General features: G+C 36.3%; 1 long non-coding RNA gene across 4 annotated transcripts in view; it reads left to right on the forward strand.

Annotated features, from left to right (window-relative positions):
- LOC145664384 (uncharacterized) overlaps nucleotides 1-25,133 on the forward strand; it is a 338,163-nt gene that overhangs the window by 92,537 nt on the left and 220,493 nt on the right. For all 4 annotated transcript variants that reach the window (XR_014127428.1, XR_014127427.1, XR_014127426.1 and 1 more), the window contains 2 exons: nucleotides 17,486-17,593; nucleotides 18,258-18,359. This is a non-coding gene — a long non-coding RNA (uncharacterized LOC145664384). The remainder of the gene's footprint in view (nucleotides 1-17,485; nucleotides 17,594-18,257; nucleotides 18,360-25,133) is intronic.

The following is a 25,133-nucleotide window of genomic DNA, read 5'->3' on the forward strand; positions in this document are numbered from 1 at the left end:
ATATTCAAAGCAACGAGAAAATTATTTTACTCAAAATGTATTATATTTTATGGCACAGGGCGTAGCATACACACACACACACACACATTTTAACACACATTTTCACAGTAAATGTTGGAAATGTCCCCCATGAGCCTCCAAATATTCTTGCACACGTTTCTTCTTGTTCTCAAATACTCTCACAAGTTGTTCATGTGGAATGCTATGAGTAAAATCTCGAATAGCTGTTTCGAGTTCTTGTAGCGTGTGTGTGTGTGTGTGTGTGGGGTTCCTTTATAAACAGAATTCTTTGCATAACCCCAGAAGTAAAAATCCGGAGGATACAAGTCAGGAGACCGAGGTGGCCACAATCCCTTTGAAATTATTCGAGTAATCTCATGGATTGGCGAGCTGTATGTGCTTTAGCGCCATCTTGTTGTATCCAAGCATTACGATTTTCCTCTTCCGTTAGTTCTCCAATGAACTGGTGAATAATTTCACAATAACGAGTTGAATCTATTGTTTGTCTGAAAAATATGGGGCCGACTATTCTTCTTCTGGATATTGCAATCCACACCCCTACCTTCTGGTCATGCAGAGGAACTTCATGTATGACATGTGGGTTTTCTGCACACTACAAACGTGAGTTCTGGGCATTGACGTAACCTGATAAATGGAACCAGGCCTCATCAGAAAAAAAAATCCAAAACATCGTCAGACTTGTTCATAACAAACCGTGTAAACCAATCACAATACTGCACTCGTTTTACACTGTCGGGAGGAAGTAACTGCTGCACCGCTCTCACTTTATACGGGATAAGACGCAGTTTCTTAGGAACCGCCTTTTGTGCCGTACCAACACTTATTGCTTCTTCCTGGGCAAGTTTTCGAAGCGGACCTCTATGTTTTATGAGGGCTACGTTGCATTGCATCCGATATGTGTAGCATTTTTTCTTTATCGAGCACTGACGGTCTACCACTTCGATCATAGTCCATTACCGTTCCAATGTCTCTAAATTTATCGATCAGTGCCCTTACAGTGTGACGATTCGGAATAAGTGTATCCGAAAACCTAGCTGCAAACTTATCTTTGACTGTCTGTCTGTACTCACCTTGTTCACGGAACACATGTTCAACCAGGAATATTCATTGTTCCAAAGTTAACACCATTGTTTCAGAGACCGCTAATTAGATGCAACAATCACTTCAACGTCACTTTGCCGACTGGAATCTAAGAAAGGAACTTCACGCAAGGCGATAATATAGCAGTGTTGCAAATCTTCGCATAAAATTTTATTTCATGTGACTTTGAATTCGACTTTGACTTGCCACGATTCAGGTGTATAGAGACTTTTTGAACGCTTTGTATAAATTCATTTATTATAGACCTAAGTTGAGGCTAAGCACCTTAACGAAAAGCTGTCTCTTTCTAATGAGTAGGGCCCGGATAATTATGTACTAAAAACAATGAAAATATGTACATATATATGTACATAAAATCTCAATAATATGTAATAAAACCCTTCCAAAAGAGCAAAATATGTAAAATGAAAATACCAGCATTTTCTATTACGTTTTCTACATTTGATGTGGTAAATACAATATCTATTCAATTGCAATGTTTACTACCTGTTACTTTTCCAGCATGATCTCCGCAACATTAAGAAACAGAATGAGTTTCAAATTTTCAGTCAGAAAACTTATCTTGTTATCGCGTATATAAGAGTTTCTATGCACTAAATGGTCGTTTCACTCTACACAAAGTCTTGCTTCATATTTATACTTTCAGAAATCATCCAAAGGTCGTTCAACTGTACATTACGGGAGAAATCTAGAACACTGGCCCGCCTATCTGTACAACAGATAGTAACCTATCCTAACATAGCCTAACCTCTCTAATCTCTAATTAATCTTAATTAACCTTATTTAGGAAGGAATTTTTACGAAAACTTTGTTTATGCCATTGTACATCTAATGGGCGTCCAGCGTTATAGAACCTTCCCGTACATTACACACTCAAAACTTTTTAGTAAAAAATATCCTGAAGAACAAAAGATTCTCAATTAATCTTTTCACTATTTCAACAGTCGATCTCCGTAACAGTAAGGAACAAAAATGTGTTTCAAATTTTCAAACACAAAACCTCTCCTGTTATCACGCAACAGAGCTTTGTATTGACTGAACGATCGTTTAACATTACACGAATTAATTGGTGCATACTTAAACTTGCACAAATCAGAAGGTGCGTATTCAATAGCCACGACATGGATTTAGCTTCACTTAACACTCCACTAATAGCATAGATTGTCTTATAGCCTGGATTTTTCTCCAAAACGAAAGTTATCTTCTTATTCACTGCATCCCCAACAGATCCTTTCACACCTACCAGAGAAGCAACTGTTGAGCGAACAATTTCAAGATTGTCTGAAAGCCTAGATGATGATTTCTCCAAGGATTAAATAGTACTACTGAGACATAAAAAATTGCTCTGAATGTAGGAAATATCATGCTTCAACTTCCCGTCATCAAACATTCGTTTCGCTATTTCTATGGAAGATGCATCTTCAGAATCAAAATGTAACACTTGTTTCACTGCATCAAAGTTCGTAACATAGTAACACACAGTGTTGGGAAGTAACGTAACGCAAGTAACGCGTTACTTGTAACGCGTTACTTTTTAAGTAACGTTTCCTAGTAACGCGTTACATTTTTTCCAAAGTAACTGTAACGGTAACGCGTTACAAATTTTTAAGTAACGTACCTAGTTTGCGTTACTTTTTTCGCGTTACATTTCAGATGAGTAACTACAATATATGTATATTTTTTTCGGAAACAAATGTTTCTTTCATGTAAGTGAATTTCTCAGAATGAAACAATCGAGCATGAACTACGTATGTCAGTGACTGACAGTCACAGACACACAGAGAAACAGATAAATTTGTAGTGTCAGTTGCTGTTTTTTGAAGATGAGGACAGCCTTTGGGAAATCACGTGTACTGATTGCAAGCACCTGGAAGATTTTGTTGTAGATTTTGACAGCTCCAAATCAGTGCATTCAGTGAGTGAACTAGGTGGACAGAATTTAAAAGTAAAGTGTCTGAAGTGCCCCGGCGGAAAATATTTATCAACAACTAGGGTGCCATAATTAACGATTTAGAGTAAGGGGTTAATATGAATAAACTGTTTTGATGAGCAGACCTACTTTATTATTAGACAATAGTTTGCTGATGATATGTAATATTGGAGTTCCTTCAGATCAGTTTGCTTATCCTAGAGTCCAGTTGATTATAGAGTAGTGTAATGTTTCTCTATATTCTTTATTTTTAATTTTACATAACAACATTGTTATTATTATATAATTAGTTTAGCAGAATAATTATAAGCAACCATTTTTTCTAACGCATAGGGATGAGCACGAGTCAAGTCAAGGGTAATATCCTCGAGTCGAATTCCGAGCCGATTCAGTTTTTTGCGTCGAGTTTCGAGTCCAGTCGAGTTTGATAAATGGCTCGTTCGTTTTAAGTCGTCTTGAAATCATGGCCTGATTACACTGGAAAACGAAAGCCATGAGAAATTCAGCTAAACAGTAATATTGAATACTTTTAGTGTTGCTCACGAGGTGGGACACTACTTGCATCTCGTCTCGTCTCGATAACGAGACCACAAGAGATTTTTTTTTATAACAAGCTCAGCTCGGCTCGGCTCAACTGAGATGGCTCGAGCTGGCTCGGCTTGGTAGGGATGAGCCATTTGCTCGGTTCAGCTCAATGAGCCGAGGGCTCTAGCCGAGTCGGTTGGGTGAGCTGTTGGCTCGGCTTACTTCTCGGTTCTGGTCGATAGTGAATGAGCTGTGAGCCGAGCTGCTCGAGTTGTTGACAATTCTAAACCCGGGCCGAGCAGTTTTGAAGATATTTCGCCAGTGTCCTATAACTTTTAACAGTGTTCGGCTCGAGCCCGAATACTCAACCTAGACCCTCAACCCAAATTCAGAAGCTCGTGACCAATGTCCTTGACTCCTAGACTTCACGACTACCGAGGTTGGCAATCAACTATCTTTTTAGTATTCTAATACAAACCGCCTACCTTGCTTTTTATATATTGTGTTATTATAATCAATAATAATAATAATAATAATAATAATAATAATAATAATAATAATAATAATAATAATAATAATAATAATAATAATAATAATAATAATAATACTAATAATAATAACAACAACAACAACAACAACAATAATAATAATAATAATAGTGGTAGTAATAGTAGTACGGAAAATTGAAGTCATAATTTCTTTCACATTTTTAAAGTTTCGGACCTAAAAGTAACGCGTTACTTTCGAAGTAAAGTAACAGTTACTTTTTGGGGGCAAGTAACGCGTTACTAACGCGTTACATTTTAAGAGAAAGTAAAGTAACTTGTAACGCGTTACATTTTTACAAGTAACTTACCCAACACTGGTAACACACAGCATCAATCCAGCTTCCCCACCTCGTTAGTACCGGCTGAGGAGGAAGAGGTAGTTCAGGGAACAGTTCTTTAAATTTCTCAACTCTACTGGGAGCCTTCAAAAATACCTTCTTTGTATTTGAAATTAATGCATCCACTTGTGAAAATCTAGAACGAACAAATTTTGCAACACGATGAAATGCGTGAGTAAGACAAGTTAGATGTAACAGCTTCGGACACAATACTTGCAAAGCTTCTGCAGCTTTGCGCATGTACGGTGCTGCATCAGTCACTAGAAGGAAGACATTGTTATGCTTGATACCATCAGGCCACAAAAGTCCCTTAGCATCATTAAAGAGTTTTGCAATGGCTTGATGGTTGCATCGCGGCAACAAATCACTAGTTAACAAGATAGGCTAGCTGACTTCATTATCTTTCAACAAACCTATTACAACATTACCAACATGTCGCCCCTCTACATCAGTTGTTTCGTCAATTGACACCCAAATAAAACCATCACTAGGGATGCGCTCGAGTCGAGATATGTCTCGAATCTCGACTCGAATTCGAGTCGAGATTCGAGTCGAGACACACTTTGTAAAATTCGAGACGAGTCGAGACAAACGTATTTCTCGACTCGAATTTTCGAGTCGAGACACGAGTCGAGTCGAGACGGCTCTTAAAAATCTCGACTCGACTCGAATGTCTCGAAAATCTTTCTATAATTTTTAATATTATTTTGAAGAAAGTATTCACTCAGAAACAGCCTTGAAACAAATTCCAGCTTTTATTCCTTCAGAAAGGTACAGAACGCATAAAATTAATAGTTAATCTTTAAAGATCAAGATTTAATTTTCAGCTCAATTCAGTTAATTAGAACTAATAGTTAATGTCGTTGTATTTGGTTGTACTGCAAATATAATGATAATAATAATAATAATTGATTATCTAGTTTGTATAAAACTATTATCCGTAGTCTAAATCTAGTTTGTATAAAACTATTGCGATAAAGTGAACTTCATAAATTCTCTGAATGAGCAGTTGGTAGTCTATAGTAATTTAGCATAGTTATAATTATTGTGTTTTCGTTCCCATGAACGCAATAGGGTTACGTAACTTCTGGATTATTCGCTTGCCCAACTATTGTGAGGCTTTAATATGTTGCAGCATATCACGAGCTACGGATAATATATAATGTAACATTTGTTGTAAATGACATATTATGATACGAGACTATTTTACATAGTATATCTTATCTAATATAAATAAAATAAAGAGTTTGTTTGTGTGTTTGTCTGTCTGTCTGTGTGCGACCTGGGGACCAGACGAGTGGACCGAGAGTTCCCAAAATTTGGTCACGGGTACCTTAGTCCAGGCCCCAGATGAAGACGAAGCGTTTTTTTTAATTTCGAACCAGGGGGGTCTCGGGGGGGGACGTTTACTGGGACCGACCTGGGGACCAGACAAGTTGACCGAGAGTTACCAAATTTTGGTCACGGATTCTTGGTCCAGGTCCCACTCTAAGGCGAAGCGTTTTTGTCAAAATTGGAACCAGGGGGTCTCAGGGGGGCGTTTAGCAAGACATGTAGTAAAAGTAATCCAAATTGATCGACATTAGTGTCAAATCCATAGTTTTCACGGTCGCTGAGATCAATGGTGACACTTCCATCAGCGATGACTTGCAAATTCAGCTACTACTGTATGCGGGCCGGGTGTCAGCGGGTGAGGAATATCGAGACATGTATAAATAGCCCATATTGATTGATACTAGTGTCAAATCCATAGTTTTCACGGTCACTGAAATGAATGGTGATACTTCCACATGTGTTGACTTCCAAATACAACCCCCATGCGAAGAATGGGTATATTAAGCTAGTATTACAATAAATGGACTGCTTAGATGCCAAGAACTAGTACAGATAAGTACCATTCACTTCTATGAATAGGTATTTTTTAAAAGGATTTTTGTAAACACTAAGTTATAAAACAATGAACTACATACAGTAGTTATGGTTTTGGTTCCCAACATAAAAGAAATATGGATTGTTCATGAGATATTGAACTTCAACTTTCACTCCTGGAAAATTTCAATTTTGGAGTTAGGCCACTTGGCATCAAAGCAGTTCACTGTAAGATAAATACATTCCGCACATTAGAAACATAGTTGTTCAGGGGCCTTCGATTTCCATCCTCTCAAATGAAAGCTGAACGATTGCTTGATACATGCTGACTATATAGGAGAAATAGTGTATTAAGTTTTCAAGCTTTGGTGCGTATCCGTATTTACACTCTGATATAACTTTAAGTTCACACTCAAATCGAGCTAATTGTTTAATGCATTTCGAAAGCTTTTGTTTTTATGCAGCTCATTAAGGAAAATCTATTTCATAATCGTAACATTTATGTACTAAGAAACTATGAACGTAAAGTGGACTCGACCTAGCCCCGTGGCCGCTGTGACTCAGTGGCACAGCTCTCACCCTTGATGTGTGAGGACTCTGATTCTGTGTGTGTGTGTGTGAACTCCGCGGCTAGTGTACGCGTCTTTGCCGTGGAAGACTCGGGTTCAATTCCCGGCGCGAGCTCATGTAGTTGGGATTCCACGTTAATCAGTAGGTCTACATTTCATATATCCTCGCTGCTGAAAGAGACGGTAAAGTCAAAATCAACTCAACAATATATATGTGTGTGTGCTTATGTGAATTTCCTCGTGGCTGTATGGTTAACACATACGCCTTGATCGCGGGAGACTCTGGTTCGATTTACGGTGGAAGCTCATGAAGTTGTTATCGGTATCCCACTTTAAACTGTAGATCCATGCCTCATATAACCATAGATATAATATATATGCCTTTGATACACTTATTTTCCGACTTGGAAGCCATCGAAAATTTCCGGACACAGAGTCCCGTAGACCGAAAATGAGAAACATGGGTACAGAGTAAAACAGCCATAGAAATTTAAGCTTTCTAGGCTAACTTAATCCTTACATATAATGCAACTAGCTTGGCCAAGTTATAATGGAGGAAATGCTATCATTGCAACACTCTGAGAATAGAAAATGTTCGTCAGGTATTACTATCCCCCCCTCTCCTGCAGAATGAAAACCCTGACTAAAACTCAATATATATATATATATATAACTATTTTGTGTAATGTAACAAACAGTGACGGATAGTATTCATGTTTCCTTGCAGAGGTCCTTACGAGGGTTCGCTTCCATCTTCCTTTCCCCAAGAACTAAAATAAATTAAAAAATTGCTATTACTTGTTAATCTTGTACAAAGGACGCAATTAAAGTCCCAGTGTAACACCCCTTCACATTTAGATTTTTCCCCTGGAAGAAAACCAGTTATTATTGTTTCTTGATTTCTCAGTCTCACCTACATAAACATACGAATAGAATTACAGGATAGGACATGTTTAGATTGCTTGCACGTGACATCTAACTATATTTCTCATCAAATGTATCACAGATGAAAATTTCCGTTTGTACTGCCTCTATTTTCTGGTACATATGTTTCATTTATGTTATGTTGCTAAAATTCGTTAGGAAACAAGTACAGACTGCGCCTGTGTGCCTGACAAAACGTAAATGTACTGGATAATTATTTCTTCACTTTCTTCCAGAAAAAAAAGTAACCCATCTCATGTCGGCTAACAAAAGGAGGTAGCGGACCAAATATAGCCGTTGTTTACCTAAGGTCGTTACACAGCAGGGGTTTCATTCAGTCAGAGGGAAAAGAAAAAATAATTTAAGGTTTCTACATTTGTTTTGAACTGCAATATACTTCTTCCTTTTATTTTAAGAACCATTTCCTTCTCATTTGTCTGCATCAGAAAAGAAATACAAAAAAAATCACTAGAATGTGCCTATTTACCCAAAGTACGTACTAGATCACTAGTTCAATAGTAAAATCACTAAATCTAGTACAAAATCATAAATGTGGCATCCCTGGGTTGGAGCGAAAGTAATGGTTGGAGTAAAAACTAGTCCGTATTTCTACTGCGTTCTGTTGTTGAATTCACAGAAATGCTCAAAAATAAATTCAAGAAGTAAAACACGATCCTACAAAAGACTGTTTACTTGCTCACTGGTTTTCGTATTGTGAACTGAAACTCAAGTGCGCAGTCATGTTGAATACTTCTGTCCCTTTCTACTTTACAACTTGAGGTGGGATGAGGGTCAGGATAGATCTAGTGATATACCGCTAAAGGAAGTGCTTCAGTACAGAGTCGGAAGCGGTATGTATTGTTTATACTACTTACAACGTTACCCCCCACATAAAATATAAATTCACCCTTTCTCCCTTCCCTTTTTCGAATACAATGAACCGACTCTTTTGCTGAAGAAAGATGCTAAAAGAAAATTGAAACATCTGTGTCTAAACTTTCTTTGAAGCGCAGTCTTTTGTATTTGTAAGGTTTTGCGAGTGTTTTCGAGATAGCCAAATCTTTTACCAAGGACTCCTGCTGCGAACTGACCGTGAGTAAACACCCGATATCGCTGTGCTCAATTTCTCGCACACGTGAAATGGGTTTGTTGTTTCCAAAACAAATAGTAAGTCACCTTGTGCTTTTGCATTTCTGCACGCACACAGGTACCATTGTTGTTTTAATGATCAGAGGAAATATCAAAACCATCCGATATATATGATACGAAACAGCTAACAGAGGGAGGCAAAGATAAAAGTAGGCCTATACCAAGTTTTCCGCGTGGTACCATTACGGAGAATAAATATTTGATAAAGTCACGTAGATGCGCTTAAACCTATTCCATCTGTCCTTATAACTTTTCTGATCTCATCAATTTCTCAGGAGAATACGTACAACATATGTCCAAATTCCATATATACTCTTTCTAAACTAATGAGTAAACTCATTAAGAACACCAACTGATATCAATAAACAGGAAAGAAAACAATTCTTTATACTTCTATCATTTGGTACACATCTCTATGAAGCACAGCTTGTTTCTTTTCGAAATAGCTCCTTCGTGTCACAGCTGTGGTTAGTTTTGTTTTGTGTTAGGATGAAAGAGAGAAATGCAACATTTGCTTCGCGGTGAAGTTGTATATATTATTAAGATGAGCGGTGATAAGCGAGGTTTAACAAAGAGTGCCTTTCGGATGCACAATTTAACGGGTAGTTGCAGTCCGTGTTGAGAATCGAACCAAAGCTATGTAAGACATGTTATAACAAATCCAAAAGGTGTGTTGTATCGGTGCAGTACCAGTTTTTCACGTTGTTCAAAATGTTCCAAAACCCAAAGAATAATTTTTAATTTCTGATATTTTAGTCGTCACAAATTACAATTTTATAATGTAGTCAATGTTTATAATTACTGGGCAGTTGAGCGTTTAAACTAATGACATAATAATGAAGTCAAAACCATAATTTTGAGTTGAATTGATTCTGAGTTTAACGTCCTGTTCAGCAGCGAGGCTATGTGAGACGTGGACCTACTGATTAACGTGGAATCCGAACCACATGAACTCCCACCGGGAATCAAGCCCAGGTTTCCCACGCCAAAAGCAAGTATGCTAACCGTTAGCCACGAAGGAACTCCACCATAATTTTAGTGGGCGTTAAGAAATATCTCGCCAGTGCTTTTACAATAAATAAAATTTTATAAGTATTAAAGAATAGTGGTAAGAGATTTTATAATAGCTCTTTTATTTATGAGATATGAGTATTTTGAAAAAAATAACTAAAGAATAGGTTGGCGGAACCACAAAAGACTTTCTTATAAATACATACGCACCTTACTCACCTTTTATAATTGCCATGCTTACGTTCTCCATAAAAACTGAAATTCTCTTTTAGTGATACTTTACACAAGATCATGAAGTGGGTTCAAATTTAATTAAAGGCAAAATACAATACAATAATCCACAAATGTTGCCTCAAGTGAGTTTAAAGATTTCTAAACACTAGTGCGAAACCGGGCTCTGCCGCTGCGATCGATTTACAGGTCTTGAGACGAAAGTAAGAAGGGACTTACGTACACAGTAAGTAAAAACAATTAATATGCCTGTAACTTTCCGCCAAATGGGTGTATCTTAAAACTAACCTCACCGTTATTTTTCTAATTAATTCTAGCCCGAAATTATGTATCATATTACCCTATTCCCATTTTGAAAACTTGACCTTAATTCAAAATGGTGGATTTCAAGATGGCTGTCATCAAGGTCATATCTACCATACGACTTCCCCCCAGGACTTATATGTATCCACATGGTTTTTCTTCACTTTTCTTCATTAACGCTCCATTTACAAAGGATAGTAAGGGACTTCTGTAGTAATCTCTAATAACCACATCACAACTCTTAAAAGTTATTTAAGAAAATAGAAAACATGCACCATGGCAAAAATTTGTCATCACAAGTAATGATGCATACATGCCTTCTATCAGCAAAGTAAGTTTCATTGAAATTGGAGCCGGACATTTGAGTGATGTCCCTTGTGGTATGTGATTGAACGTGACGTCAGAGCACATCGCCCCCCTTCCCGGAATTTACGGGAATTAGGTGACCTGAGTGAGCACATCTGGTGCCAGCTCTCTCCAGCGACCTATCAAGGATCATTGCGTGTATGCCAAGATGTATCGCCGTTTTTATCCATGCCAAAAGTCGACATACTGACAATTAGGTAGGTAGTCATGATGGTCTGGCTGATGTGTGCGTATATTTTAACTCGTACATTTTGTCTCGACTCGAATTTCGAGACGTCTCGACTCGAATTCGAGTCGAGTCGAGACAGAGACTGTCGAGTCGAGACAGAGACTGTCGAGTCGAGACACGAGTCGAGACAGAAACATATTTTCGAGTCGAGACACGAGTCGAGACAACATTTTCTCGAGACGAGTCGAGACAGGCTTAAATCTCGACTCGACTCGACTCGAATGCATCCCTAACCATCACCAATTTCCCCACGAATAGAGTTCATTGTTTCCACATATAAATCAGGTACGTAATGCTTTCTGATTGTAGATTCATCTGGAACTGTTTCGTGTGTGTATTGTTGCAGAAATTCACGAAGTACTGTATTGTTTAGTTTCCAAATAGGGATATCAGCACATACCATAGCACGGCACAGATCACTTGAAAACTGAGACTTCCGTGGCCCTGGACTACTTTGAGCTTGAGATTCAGTTACTAGCAACTGCTTTTGTGGTTTAGGTTTTGAAGCTTGGGTCTGATGGCGTGATGTGGATATGTGTTGCACAACTTGGGAATGTTGAGCGCATGAGACACCCTTCTCACACACCTGGCAATAAAGCACTTTTCCATCTCTGGAAAAATGCTCAAACTCTTCCGTGAAATGCTTAAGTCTTATTGACAACGGGGTTTTGTCCTTTGGCATCTTGGAAACAGGATTTGCTGACAGTACAGGAGATTAAATATTCAATAAAATAGCTCACACTTTTCCTACGGCATGCGCTTCACTTTTGTAAATCAAGAGTTCAGTGTTATCAATTGCGTGAATGCAAACTTCCCCATCTGATTTAATATTTTTCGCTGAAGGTAAATATTAGTGGGGCGAGTTTGCGACAAAAACACGATAGGCAATCGTAAAGCTGCATCCCGATTGTAATTCGATTGAATTATTAATCTCACGTAAGGATGTGAGCGCTACTACCGCGACCGAGAGTGTACGATTGCTAATCAAATCAGGTTGTGTCCAACTCTCTCTACCAATCCGCCAAACTACGCTTTAATACTATTTTAAAAGGGTGGAACGCAGTGAAACAATATAAAATAAGTAAATAAATAAAAATTAAAAATAAAGCAAGCACTTTAAATTCAAAGAGAGGTGAGTATTTTCTTCTTTTCAGTCTATTGTTGAACAGTTTTTGTACGAAAAATCCCTATAAAACATAAAAATCCCAAGAAATATGTACAATTATGTGCTCATGAGTAAAATATGTAATTATATGTACATAAATGTAAAATATGTAAATATATGTACTTTCAAATGGGTGTTTTTAGGCACTATGGGTCACAAATGACATTATTACCCTGATTTGGTATAAAAATATAACCCCTACAAAAATATGTAATTAAATAATTATCCGGGCCCTACTAATGAGGAAGACATGACAAAGTGTTCTATTAACCATATTCTAGTTTGACAGCTCGAGCTTCTGCACTGAAGATTCGATAATTAGACCTGTCTTTTCTAACTTGGAGCCTTTGAATATAATAAACATATCACTAAGTTTTTGATTGATCAGATCGACAGTGTTCCCCACGAGACGAGATTTGAGACGGGAAATGCATTTACAAATTCAAGATCAGATGGAAAACATGACAATTCCCGCCTCGATTCTCGAAAAATCTTATGTTCTTTGTTTATATATATATATATATATATATATATATATATATATATATATATATATATATATATATATATATATATATATATATATATATATATATATATATATATATATATATATATATATATATATATATATATATATATATACAATGTTCTGCAGATTAGATATAGCATAAGAATGATATTTTGTATTTTCAAGCTAATCGAATATCCAAAGAAGAGAAGAAAATAGGTAATGTTTTGGCTTGTTGGGTATCTACATTGAGTTTCCTTCTCCTCTCTGGTATGAGTGAGTCTACAATTTACTGCCTGATATAAATAATCGTTTTTTCAGTTATGCAGTACGACTTTAATCGTTACGTATGCTATCTTACATCTGTTCCACGAGTATATATATATTTTAGTAGGAATAGAATGAAATGTTGACGCACGTGTATTATAACAAAGTATTCTTAGTGTTTTTATATGAAAGCTATAAGCAGGGCTCGAAAACTCCAATGTGCCAGGTCGCCATAGCGACCGAAGATACTAGTTTGGCATCTTCCTAATTTAACGGCCAGAAACATTTAGGCTTATGTATCAAATTAGATTTGTATTATTATATTGTTTGGTTTTCAAAACTGCCTCCTAGGTTAAAAGAAAATGTTTTGAACAATGGTTATAACCAGGGGCGGCGCTTAGGGAGGGGGTAAGAGGGGGCAGTTGTTCCCTCACTTTTTTGAAGTGACCCCTACTGTAAAGTTTTTTTTATGTATTACTGGTTCATAGAAAAAAATGGTGCCATATAATATTTGCCGTTGCATGAGTACGTATTAGTTATTTGTCTTCCCATGGAGTTTAGAAAGCTACAGGAATTACAATTCAAAGCAATTAATATTACAATTGCGAATTGCTTTAAAAGTCGTAGCATATGCTTATAGTATTTATTGTCTTTCATTTTGTAAGAGTAAAAATAAACATTTAATAACATGTGTGGAATTAAAAATACTAGCAAACCCGCACGTCCTGCGCAAGCGCAGGACACTATTGTCGTCTGAATGATTGAATATGATACAAAATTAAAAATATTTATGGCTAGAAAAGTAGTTTTAATAACACGTTAATACAGGGATGCAAATAACCACTCGCCCGGGGCGAGTGGTTCATTGGTGCGGGCGAGTATTTAATATCATGACGAAGGTAAGAAAATGATTTCTATTGTGGGATGTGGGCTAGTAGCTTTTCTCTTGGATGAGTAAAATTATGTTGCTTATTTGCATTCCTGCGTTAATAATATCTTTAATTAAGAATTTCTCGATAATTACTCGAATTTAAGACATCCTCGAATCTAAGACGCACCCCAATTTCGCTGGGTTAAAATGAAGGAAAAATTGTAGAATGTTCCGTTTTTACTATTACTAAAGTGCTCATTGATATTGGGTATTTTCCGTAATTTTTACGTAGGTATCCCTCTCTCCTTCCTATGTTGCGGGGCATGGCATGATAAAAATTATCCCAGGCCCGAATGTAATTTATGTTGAAAATTTGCTGCAGATCGGTTTGGTGGTTCAAGAGTTAAGTTCTATTTATTTTTATATATTAATCTCCCCTTTCCCTCTCCCTCTCCTCCTAGGTTCTACCGTCGGAATGAATTAAAAAAAAAAAGCTTTCCAGGCTCGAACGTCATCTATGTGAAAATTTGATCGAGATCGGTCAGGCGGTTCAAGCGTTATTAAGTTTTATTTATTTTTATATATCTCTCCCCTCCCCTCCTCCTACCCTAAGTTCTCCGTCAAAGGGATATGATAAAAATTACCCCAGGTCCGAACCTCATCCATGTGTAATTTGATTAAGATCAGTTTAGTGGTTTAAGCGTGATGAAGTCACAAAGACAGTCACTTTTATGTTTATTTTATTTTTACAAATATGTCCCCTTCCCCTCCCCTACATTGTGTCGTCAAAGTAAAATGACGAAAACATTCCAGGTCCGAGCCTTATCTATGTTGAAGGTTTGATAGAGATCGGTTGGGTGGTTCAAGAGTTATTAAGTTTTATTCATTTTAATATATTTACCCTCCTCTCCTCTCCTCTCCTCCCCTCCCCAAGTTCTACAATCAAAATGAAATAATAAAAACACTTTTCAGGTTCGAACTTCATCTAGATCGGTCGAGTGGTTCAAGAGTTATTAACTCACGAAAATGGTCACTTTTATTTTTATATTTATTTGTTTTTGTATATCTCCCCCTCCTCCCCATCCCCTACTTGTTCCGTCAAAGTGAAATGGTAAAATCCATCCCAGGTACGAACGTCATCTATGTTGAAAATTCAATCGAAATTGGTCGTTTGGTTCAAGAGTTATTAAGTTTTATTTATTTTTTTATAATTCCCCCTCCTCCCCTCCCCTAAGTTCTACCGACAATGTGGATAGCTAAAAACACTACCAGGTCAGAACTGCATCTACGTCAAAAATTTGATCGAGATCGGTCGGATGGTTCAGGAAATTAAGAGTCACAAACATAGTCTCTTTCAATTTGGATCTGAAGTCTTTTGTTTACAGACACCGCTACTAAGAGATAAGTTGTTCATAATCCCCAGTTTCAATATACAAAACAAGCGTCATTATTCATTGCTATGATTAATTATCCTTTTTATTTATTTGTTTTGCAAATTTGTTATTAAATAATCTGATAACACTATTTTCGAGACAGAATTTTAAGATGCTAATGAGTAAGGAGTCAAATCTCTTCTTACACTTTAGCTGTTTAAGAGTATAAAGGGCTAGTACCAACTTGCGTTGCTCTTGTCAATTTACTTAATAAAATATGAAATACGATATACGGCATTTTAGCTGAAAAAAATAGTATCCTATTAGTTATACAATCTTTCGTCTATTAGAAACAATCAGGAAAGTTGACATTGATATACAAATATTTAGATCATGTCTTCCAGTGGCGGATCAAGGAAGGGGCTAAACCATAGCTTGCAGCTTTATCCAGTGTAAAGCAAGATTGAAGCCCATTTTATCCAGTGTATACCTGAACGTCAAGGGGGCTATAGCCCCTATAGCCCTCTTTGGATCCGCGCCTGTTTTGTCCCCTCTTTTAACATCCAATCGCCACCACTGGTTATAACTATTCCCAAATTGTAAAATGCATGTTCAAAACTCCTTATAGAATTGGATTAAGTGTTCAGTGGGTAGATGAGAGAAGTAACTTGAATAACAGTATTGTAAAATTGACATAAATATGTTCGTGCAACTTGAAAACATAACATAAACAGATTACTATGGTAGTATCGTATCTAAAGAGAAAAATAATGTTAAAGGTTGCAGAAAATATATTACAAAAATCAATTGTCCAGAATTTTTTGTTTTCGATATTGGAAAATATAGTAAAGCTACATAAATGTCGTTTGGTCATGTATGCAATTTCATTCAAACATTGATAGAATAAATCTGTTGTCCTGCAAAATTTAGTTTTTCTTGTCTGTGTGAATATGTTCGAAAAATGGATCGCTTTCGTAGCGCAAAAGTTGCAGTAATTTAGAGCAGATTCACAGCATGGATTGCTTTGGTTCTCGGTTAATTTGTCCATCTTTTCTTTTCCTTTCTCCAAATGCCATTTACTCTCACATGATCAATGCTTAGTTTATCTGCAACATCTCGTGTTGTTTTCCGTAGATCTGCTTTGGGGATCAGAATCAATTCGTAATTTCCAAAAACCGAACAACATTAGTGATCTTTCTTAGCGTATAAACGTAAATCACTACGACAGAATTTTCGGAACCAACCTTCCATTGGATATTTGCTTACATTGCTTTAATTTAACCCTCACTTTCATTAATATTTCAAATTATTTGCGTTCCTCTGTGACCGAATTTTAATAATTAGGCTGAAATAGATTAGACTATATAAAAATCCTATTTTTGGTTTCCTATCCTCTCACGCATTAAAATAGACCAATGCACAGATATATTTTCTATGACGTATATATCTATAAAGTGCTAACCATAAACTTTTGAATGACACTAATAAGGTATACAGCTAGCACATTTTATGGCCATGTAATATGTCAAAGTAAATGTACACGAATTCGTACATTAATTTTGCGCAACCCAACTAAATATGTCACGGAGTATTCTCAAGTCTCTCAGAATATTATATGCTTGGAAGCCTCCAGGGAAATTATCGTTTCATTTTGCGCCGCGTTAATCACGCCGAATTTATGTACAGGTCGTCATTGGTCCTATTACTAAATTAATCTATCAAGAGACATATCAAAATCAAGTATAGTAGACTCTTGAAGAGAGAGAGAGAGAAAACGAGTAACAAAATGAGGAGTATTTTTCTTTTTTTCTTTCTTTCTTTCTTTTTTCTTTTTTGGAAACGATCTACTCGATTTATAACGTTTCCATGATTCTGCCAAGAGGAAACCGTCATCTTTCTAGTTTCCTAAAACTGTAGGTAGCTGAAGTACATACTTAGCACATGAATATCATATGTGCCAAGTGTCGGGTACCTAAAAAGTAGCTGGGACACCTAAATGGCACATGCCTAGCACATCTTCTGCTTTTAGGGTTAGTATATATAATTACCCAAAAGCCAAATTACAAGTTACAATACACAGTAAAACATCCCGATACTAAATTACTTTTAAGTATGGCTATTATTATACAATTAAATTAAATATTTGTAAAATACAAATATATCATATTAATAATAACTTTACAGGTTGTTACTGATGTATCGATTTCAACACTCCAACATGGTACTTCCAGATGTTCTCCGGGAAGCCTTTTCTTTTCCAGGGTATCCTTTCACGGACAGGATAGTCAGAGGGTAAGTAATTCTCCGGGTAAGTGTAAGGTAGTATTTGTACAGGGCAGGAACAAAGTCCCATGACTCCCATCAGTATAAAATAATCAAAATATGTAAACTGTAATTATATAAACTGTAAATATACAGGATAGTCCGAAAGTGGGCGTACCCCCTTTATTTCAACAGTATAATGTTATTTATGGTAGAAAGTCTGTACACAGTTGCCTTGAAGTCTTGAGTCTTAAAAGTCATACACATCAGTATGATCACCATCCATGTCGTAACACAGCTGAATTCTGCGCCAAGTTCTTGCAGATGTTTTGCGGAGATAATCCGGAGTCACGAGGGTAAAGGCGTGTTCCACAGCTGCTCGTAATTCCTACGTTGTGTGATATCGAGTGTTTCTTACTTGCTGCTTTATGAAACCCCAGAGAGCATTGTCTGGTGTCGTGAGATCGGGACTTCTTGGAGGCCAGGCAAAGGGAGCTGGTGAAGATGCAGGTAATTGCGCTCGTGAATCGTGCGCTGATGCTCCATCCTTGCCAATGCTACCAGATAAATGCCAAGCAATTTTACCAAACAAATGTGAATAAAACCTAAAACCGTCAGAAAACACCAATTAGGGCTGCTCCTACTTCCGGACCACACTGTACATGACGGGATTACAATATATTTCTTATTTCAGGTATAAACAATGGCTGATACAAGTGATTATACCATTGAAGAACGTATCGTCACATTCACTTGGATCCACGAGAGGCCCAGAACGAGGAAAACATTGGAATAGGTGCGTATGGATTTCCAACTATAGTTTGAACTAGATCACTCTTCAAAGAGAATACTTTTGCGTTCGGAAAAGAAACTGTTTTCTACCCGCAGTATTAAGGATAAGTCACGAAGTAGACCACCACCAACAAAAGCGGAACAAGGCAGAGAAGTCTAGATATTTACAGTATTCTCGAAATAAGGTATCTATGTTTGGAAACAGATATTACCACTTACTACTTTACGAAATGGGTATTCTACCAATCGTACATAATGTAAGTACAATAACAAAGAACATTGTAATAGAACTTTACTTCATAGGTCTCCTGAATGGGCTGTTTTTATTAGATAGTTATTGAACATCATGCTATACAATAATTTGCGAACTTTGAGTGTAATCGTAAAATTCTTAATTCGTTATGGTAATTGTTAAAAATTCTATTTATTTTAAATTTGAATGATTGCTTTTCCTCTGGTTAATTTGAAACTACTAGTCGTTATGAATAATAATAATAATAATTTTAAACTAAGTTAACGTTATATTTTCAGAAGTAAATAGGACAGTAAAGAAATATAATTTTGTGGGCTTGGCTAAAGGAGACGATGATGGTGAGAAATGAATGAAATGGTGGAATGAAGAAAGTGGGATGAAACGGGAGAACCGCGAGAAAACCCACGCACATGGTGTTTGTCCACCACAAAGTTCACTTGGCCCGAGCTGAGATCGAACCAATACCCCATGCTCAGAGGTGAGCGCTCTCCCACTGATAGCTATATTTGAATTTGAACAGAGTAGTAGGAGGAACAAGATAAATCGTGTTTGGAGTTAATATTCGTGTGTGGATGGATGCTTCCAGTTTTCGATTTTAGGTGTAAAGTACCGTATCAATTGTCTATATGACTTCAAACCCAAAGTGACAAATCAGAAGACCATCTTCTTACAGGCCAAGAAAAAAAAGAAAGTAAGTTGAACTGGCGAAGTTTTATAACTGTGTTTTGATAAATTCCCAAGGCGGAACCAAGTTACACGCGAAGAATATAGCATTTTACTTTGAGTAACATAAAAGCATTTTGCAAGTAGCACATCAGGCTTATACTCGTTCTTCACTTGACTGCTTTCGTTCCCAAACAACCTGATTCCCTTCGAAAGAAAAGAAAACAATATCAACGCGAAAACAAACAACAATTTCACAACTTCCATTAGAACTACGTATAAAATGCGAAACATCTTTACGACCCTAGATCTTCTCTAACTGCTTAGAATCAAAATAATGTCATTGCCATTGAAATCAAGATTTCTAATCACGTTTGTAGGAAATTGTACACGGAATTCTTTGATGCTACTGTGTTTTTCATCCTCTTGTTCACACAGATTAAAAAATTTCAGTATATTAATATTTTCTGAATAAATGTTATCGGTTATATCCGTGCTATTCAACCTTTTTCCTCGCGTACTCCTAGACACAGTTCGCCATTCAATTGTATACCCCTGACACTGTTTAAAAGAAATTAAATCGAAATTAACTTATTAAACTTAATATACGTGTTCTGTTCATTAAAAAAGGGGCAAATAGAGGCCCAATAAAAGGACAATAAACGTGCCAATCAAAAAAAACATTTACAAGGGGATGAAGTGCATATCCAAAAAAAGTAACATAAAAATTCCAAAACATATGGGAAACATCCAGTTCTACTGAGGAGGATTTTTCCCTCATCCTCCCTGATAATTCGTATACTGAGGCCAATGTTGAAAATTCAAAAATTAAAGTAACTTTAGAACTAATCTGTTAATGAAATGATTGAACTTGTTTCTGGGATGCCAACTCTTCGATTATGGGTCGAATCTTCGAGAATGCGAGAATCAGAGCTGATTCTGGATTCAGGCCATTTCTGTGCTTCGTTTTTTTTATGTTAATACAGAGAAAGCGTGTTCATACAAATATGTTGATGGAAATAGAAGAAGTTATGAAATTGCACTGTCACTAATTTCATTGTACTCTTTTGAGCATAAATGTAAAAGTCACAAATTGACAAATTATCGAATTTCATTTACAGTGAACTGTCAACAGACGTTTCTAGCAGATCCCAACAAGCAGCATTACGTACCCCCAGAAACATCTTCGTGTACCCCCAGGGGTACGCGTACCCTGGTTGAATAGTCCAGTGTTATATTATGGTGATCTGTGTAACTATTTCATATTGACTTCTTGTTAGTGATACCAAGTTTCTTTTCTGGAAGTACCAGAACTTTCAACTCTTCACAATCATATCAAGTAAATAAGTACCTAAATAAGTATTAGTGTGCTTAAGATCTGAACCAAATGGAAGAACACCTTGAAAGTGGAAACAAATAATGAAGTAAATAAATTGAATATATAACAATAATAATTATTAAATACTGTAACTTTGAAATTTCTTTGTTTTCATGGTGGATTACTTTCCAGAATATATCAGCACATCAAAAGCCTGAGAGTTACTCTTTGAATGTTATGATTCTGATGTGTGATGTAAATGACCAATGTTTCATGTGGACAAGTTTCTAGTCACCTTGTACAGAGAACACTAAATGTACCAAAGTATTTAAAACAATGGTTTATATAACACTTATTTTAAGTGTAAATAGGATATTTTTCTCCCTTTGATGCCAGTAACATTTTGATTGATATGCGTAACATCAAGAAAATTGGATTCAAATGTGACTACGTGACATAAGGCAACACATTAATGGATAAAACATTTTATTATATGTATCATATATTTACAGTAGAATTTTATATATATATATATATATATATATATATATATATATATATATATATATATATATATATATTCAGGATTGCATCGAACAAATTTTTTAATGGAGATGCCCATGATTTTTTCACGAGGGCCTGGCTTTTATATACTAAAAGCGAACCGACATTAGTTTTGTTTCAGAATGTGACATCATTCTTCTATTTGTCAAAATTGGATACTATCATATGAGCGCACGTTGAATCTGTAAAAAAGTTTTTTTCTTACATTGCTAAAAATATGTATAAGTTAAAGAAAAGCCGAAACAAATAGCTTTTCTACAATTGCCATACTCAACATTTATTAAAATATAAATATCATCAACTATAAAAGAAATTTCGTGGATCTTGAAACCATTTGATTCTCGTGCACCAACACGATTTCTTGATTTGTATTTCCTATATTTTCTAGTATACGCCAAATTTTCGTGCTACGTTCAAACATTGCTACTTCTTTGAGAACATTTTTGATTACTACATAAAGTCTGGGTCGACGAGAGTAGGCGTCGACAGGGTGGACTACGCAAACCCTAGTATCTTCTTGTCTCTATATTAAATGTATTTTGGTGCTAGGGTAGAAGTCTGCCTACAGTCGATAAACCTCCTGACATAAAATATAACATTTTCGAAACGAAGTATGTGGATTTTACATAGAATCTAACAAACAAATTCTTCAAAGGTTCAATTTTGAAGATAGTATCATGAGAGAAGTTGAAATATTAGATATCACAACAATACAGCTATTTAAATCCATTATTCTTCTTGTAAAATTATTTCGAAATATATATTGATATCTGAAGAAACCCACACCAAGAAATTTTTGTTGTGGGGTGTCCAAAGTCATAAGTTTGGAGAGGCCTAGATCAGATGAACCCTTCCTGATTACTTTCGTGGTACAGAACAAAAAACACACAAGTATATTATTTAAGAAGATTTACGAAATTTAGGTAGGTTCAGACAGTGTTGGGTAAGTTACTTGTAAAAATGTAACGCGTTACAAGTTACTTCACTTTCTCTTGAAATGTAACGCGTTAGTAACGTGTTACTTGCCCCAAAAAAGTAACTATTACTTTACTTCGAAAGTAACGCGTTACTAACGCGTTACTTTTAGGTCCGAAACTTTAAATATGTGAAAAAAATTATTACTTCAATTTTTCGTACTACTATTATTACCACTATTATTATTATTATTATTATTATTATTATTATTATTATTATTATTATTATTATTATTATTATTATTGCACGTTCTGAATCGCTTTATGTAAATGCAAGGACAAATTTTTACTTGATATATGAACATTTTCATTGATATATGAACATTTTCATATAATGTAACATTGATAAAATGCCATACTGCGTTACTCGTAGGGATGGGCACGAGCGAGTTCGAGCGAGTTTTCTTTGAAACTCGATTCTACTAGAAACAGAGATCTTTGAGCTCGATCCGAGAACTCGCTTCGAGAAATTTCCTCCAACTCGTCTCGAATTGGGGTCGAGTTTCGAGAGGTTCATTCACTATCGACCCGAACCGAGAAGTGAGCCGAGCCAACAGCTTACCCAACCGACTCGGCTAGAGTTCTCGGCTCAGTTGAGCCGAACCGAGCAGATGGCTCATCCCTACGAAGCCAGCTCGAGCCGATGGTTCACCCCAAGCGAGCCGGCTCGAGCCATCTTCTCAGCTGAGCCGAGCCGAGCTGAGCTTGTTATAAAAAAATCTCTTGTGGTCTCGCTATCGAGACGAGATGCAAGCAGTGTCCCCTCTCGTGAGGAACACAAAGTATTCTATATTACTTTTTAGCTTACATTTCTCATGGCTTTCAATTTCCAGTGTAATCAGGCCATGATTTGAAGACGAGTTAAAACGAACGAGCCATTTATCAAACTCGACTGGACTCGAAACTCGAGGCGAAAACTGAATCGGCTCGGAACTCGACTCGAGAATATTACCCTTGACTTCACTCGAAACTCGACTTGAATTCGAGTCGAGTCGAGTGTTAGCTTGACTCTTGCTCATCTCTATGCGTTAGAAAAAATGGTTGCTTAATATTATTCTGCTAAACTAATTATATAATAATAACAATATTGTTATGTAAAATTAAAAATACAGAATATAGAGAAATATTACACTACAACTAATAAAATGAGAACACGTGAACTGGGGTGAATCAAAACTTGCCAGTAACTCTTAAAATTGATACATGCTTTTTAAAGCTAGTTTCATACTCTATAATCAACGGGACTCTAGGATAAGCAAACTGATCTAAATGAACTCCAATATTACATACCATCTGCAAACTATTTTCTAGTAATAAACTAGGCCTGCTCATCAGAACACAGTTTATTCATATTAATCCCTTACTGTATATCGTTAAATATGGCACCCTAGTTGTTGATAAATATTTCCGCTGGGACACTTCAGACAGTTTACTTTTAAATTCTGTCCACCATCATCCTCAGCTCTTCAGGAAAAAGTATTCTTTCAAATGTTCGAACGGTAAAATATTTTCGTTCTCCATCTTTATAAAATCAACACCAATAAAAGTAAAATAGACTACTGGTATCATTGCACTCCTTGTTCGCTCACTGAATCTTCCAGGTGCTTACAATCAGTATACGTGATTACCCTAAGGCTGTCCTCATTTTCCAAAAACAGCAAGTGGCACTATGAAGTTATCTGTTTCTCTGTGTGTCGATGACTGTCAGTCACTGACATACGTAGTTCATGCTCGATTGTTTCATTCTGAGAAGTTCACTTACAGGTAGGAAACATTTGTTTCCGAAAAAAAAAAAAATACATATATTGTAGTTACTCATCCGAAATGTAACGCGAAAAAAGTAACACAAACTAGGTACGTTACTTAAAAATTTGTAACGCGTTACCGTTACAGTTACTTTGGAAAAAATGTAACGCGTTACTAGGAAACGTGACTTAAAAAGTAACACGTTACAAGTAACGCGTTACTTGCGTTACGTTACTTCCCAAGACTGGGTTCAGACCCGGAATCTAAACGATTTCAACAGATTTTCACTAAATGACGATTGTCAGGAAGCAGTAACATTCCACTTGTAATAGCACAAGACTTTTGGAATAGTGTTAGAAACAATAATTACGGGGACTCTGAACTAGCATTTCCTCTTTTATAATAATATAAACTTATCCTAGTTTCTATGAACGGGAGACAGGTCACATTATTGTTTCTATTGAGAATAACTCATCTTCCTTGATTTGTTCATTTTAATTACGTACACATTAAAAGTAACTCTAACATAGTTGCTGGCATTTAATTTCCATTTCCATGAATAAATGTCTTTTCGAGAAAAAATATTTAGAACCACCAATTACATGTTGTAGTAACACTTGCATTCAATTTAGGATGTTAAAATAAGCATACTTTCATACACTGAATTGCTTCTTCCTTGCTTTCAGTGCAGCAAATTTTGAAATTGTTTCAGAAAAATCCTGTTTCCTAGTTGTCATGTTCTGACGTTAGAATGGTAAGAGCATTCAATTTATCTTCCTTTAACGCAGTTTGTAGTTGGTTTTTGATGAGTGACAATTTTGAGAATGCTCTTTTAACCTCTTAATCAGAGGAAAAAGGGACGCCCTGGACGCATGATTGAAGCTGACATTGTCAACTGGAAAAAGAGAGAAGGCAGTGTGTTCGCTTAGAACAAAAGGAACTTAGAAGAAAGCAATTTGAAGAGCAGCAGACACAGGTGTTACAAACAGCTCAATTGGCTTTATCTGACAGTGAAGAAGATACATCATCTGCATAAAAAGAGGTTCAGCAGTTGAAGTTGTTCAAATACTCCTCGTGATGGTGATAGCCGAAAAAGAAAGCGTGCACGTAGAAGTTTCATTAGATGCAAACTTGTTGCAGTTTTGGAAAAATGAAATGTTAGTGACAGAGATGCGGTTCATATTGTAACTGCTGTTGCCGAAGCATTGAATCAAGATGCAGATGCCTTGGTTTCGCCTTTGTCGTCAATATTTGCATCAG

Source organism: Thermobia domestica, chromosome 11 (assembly GCF_964235325.1).
Source record: "Thermobia domestica chromosome 11, izTheDome1.hap1.1, whole genome shotgun sequence".
Lineage (NCBI taxonomy): Eukaryota > Metazoa > Arthropoda > Insecta > Zygentoma > Lepismatidae > Thermobia > Thermobia domestica.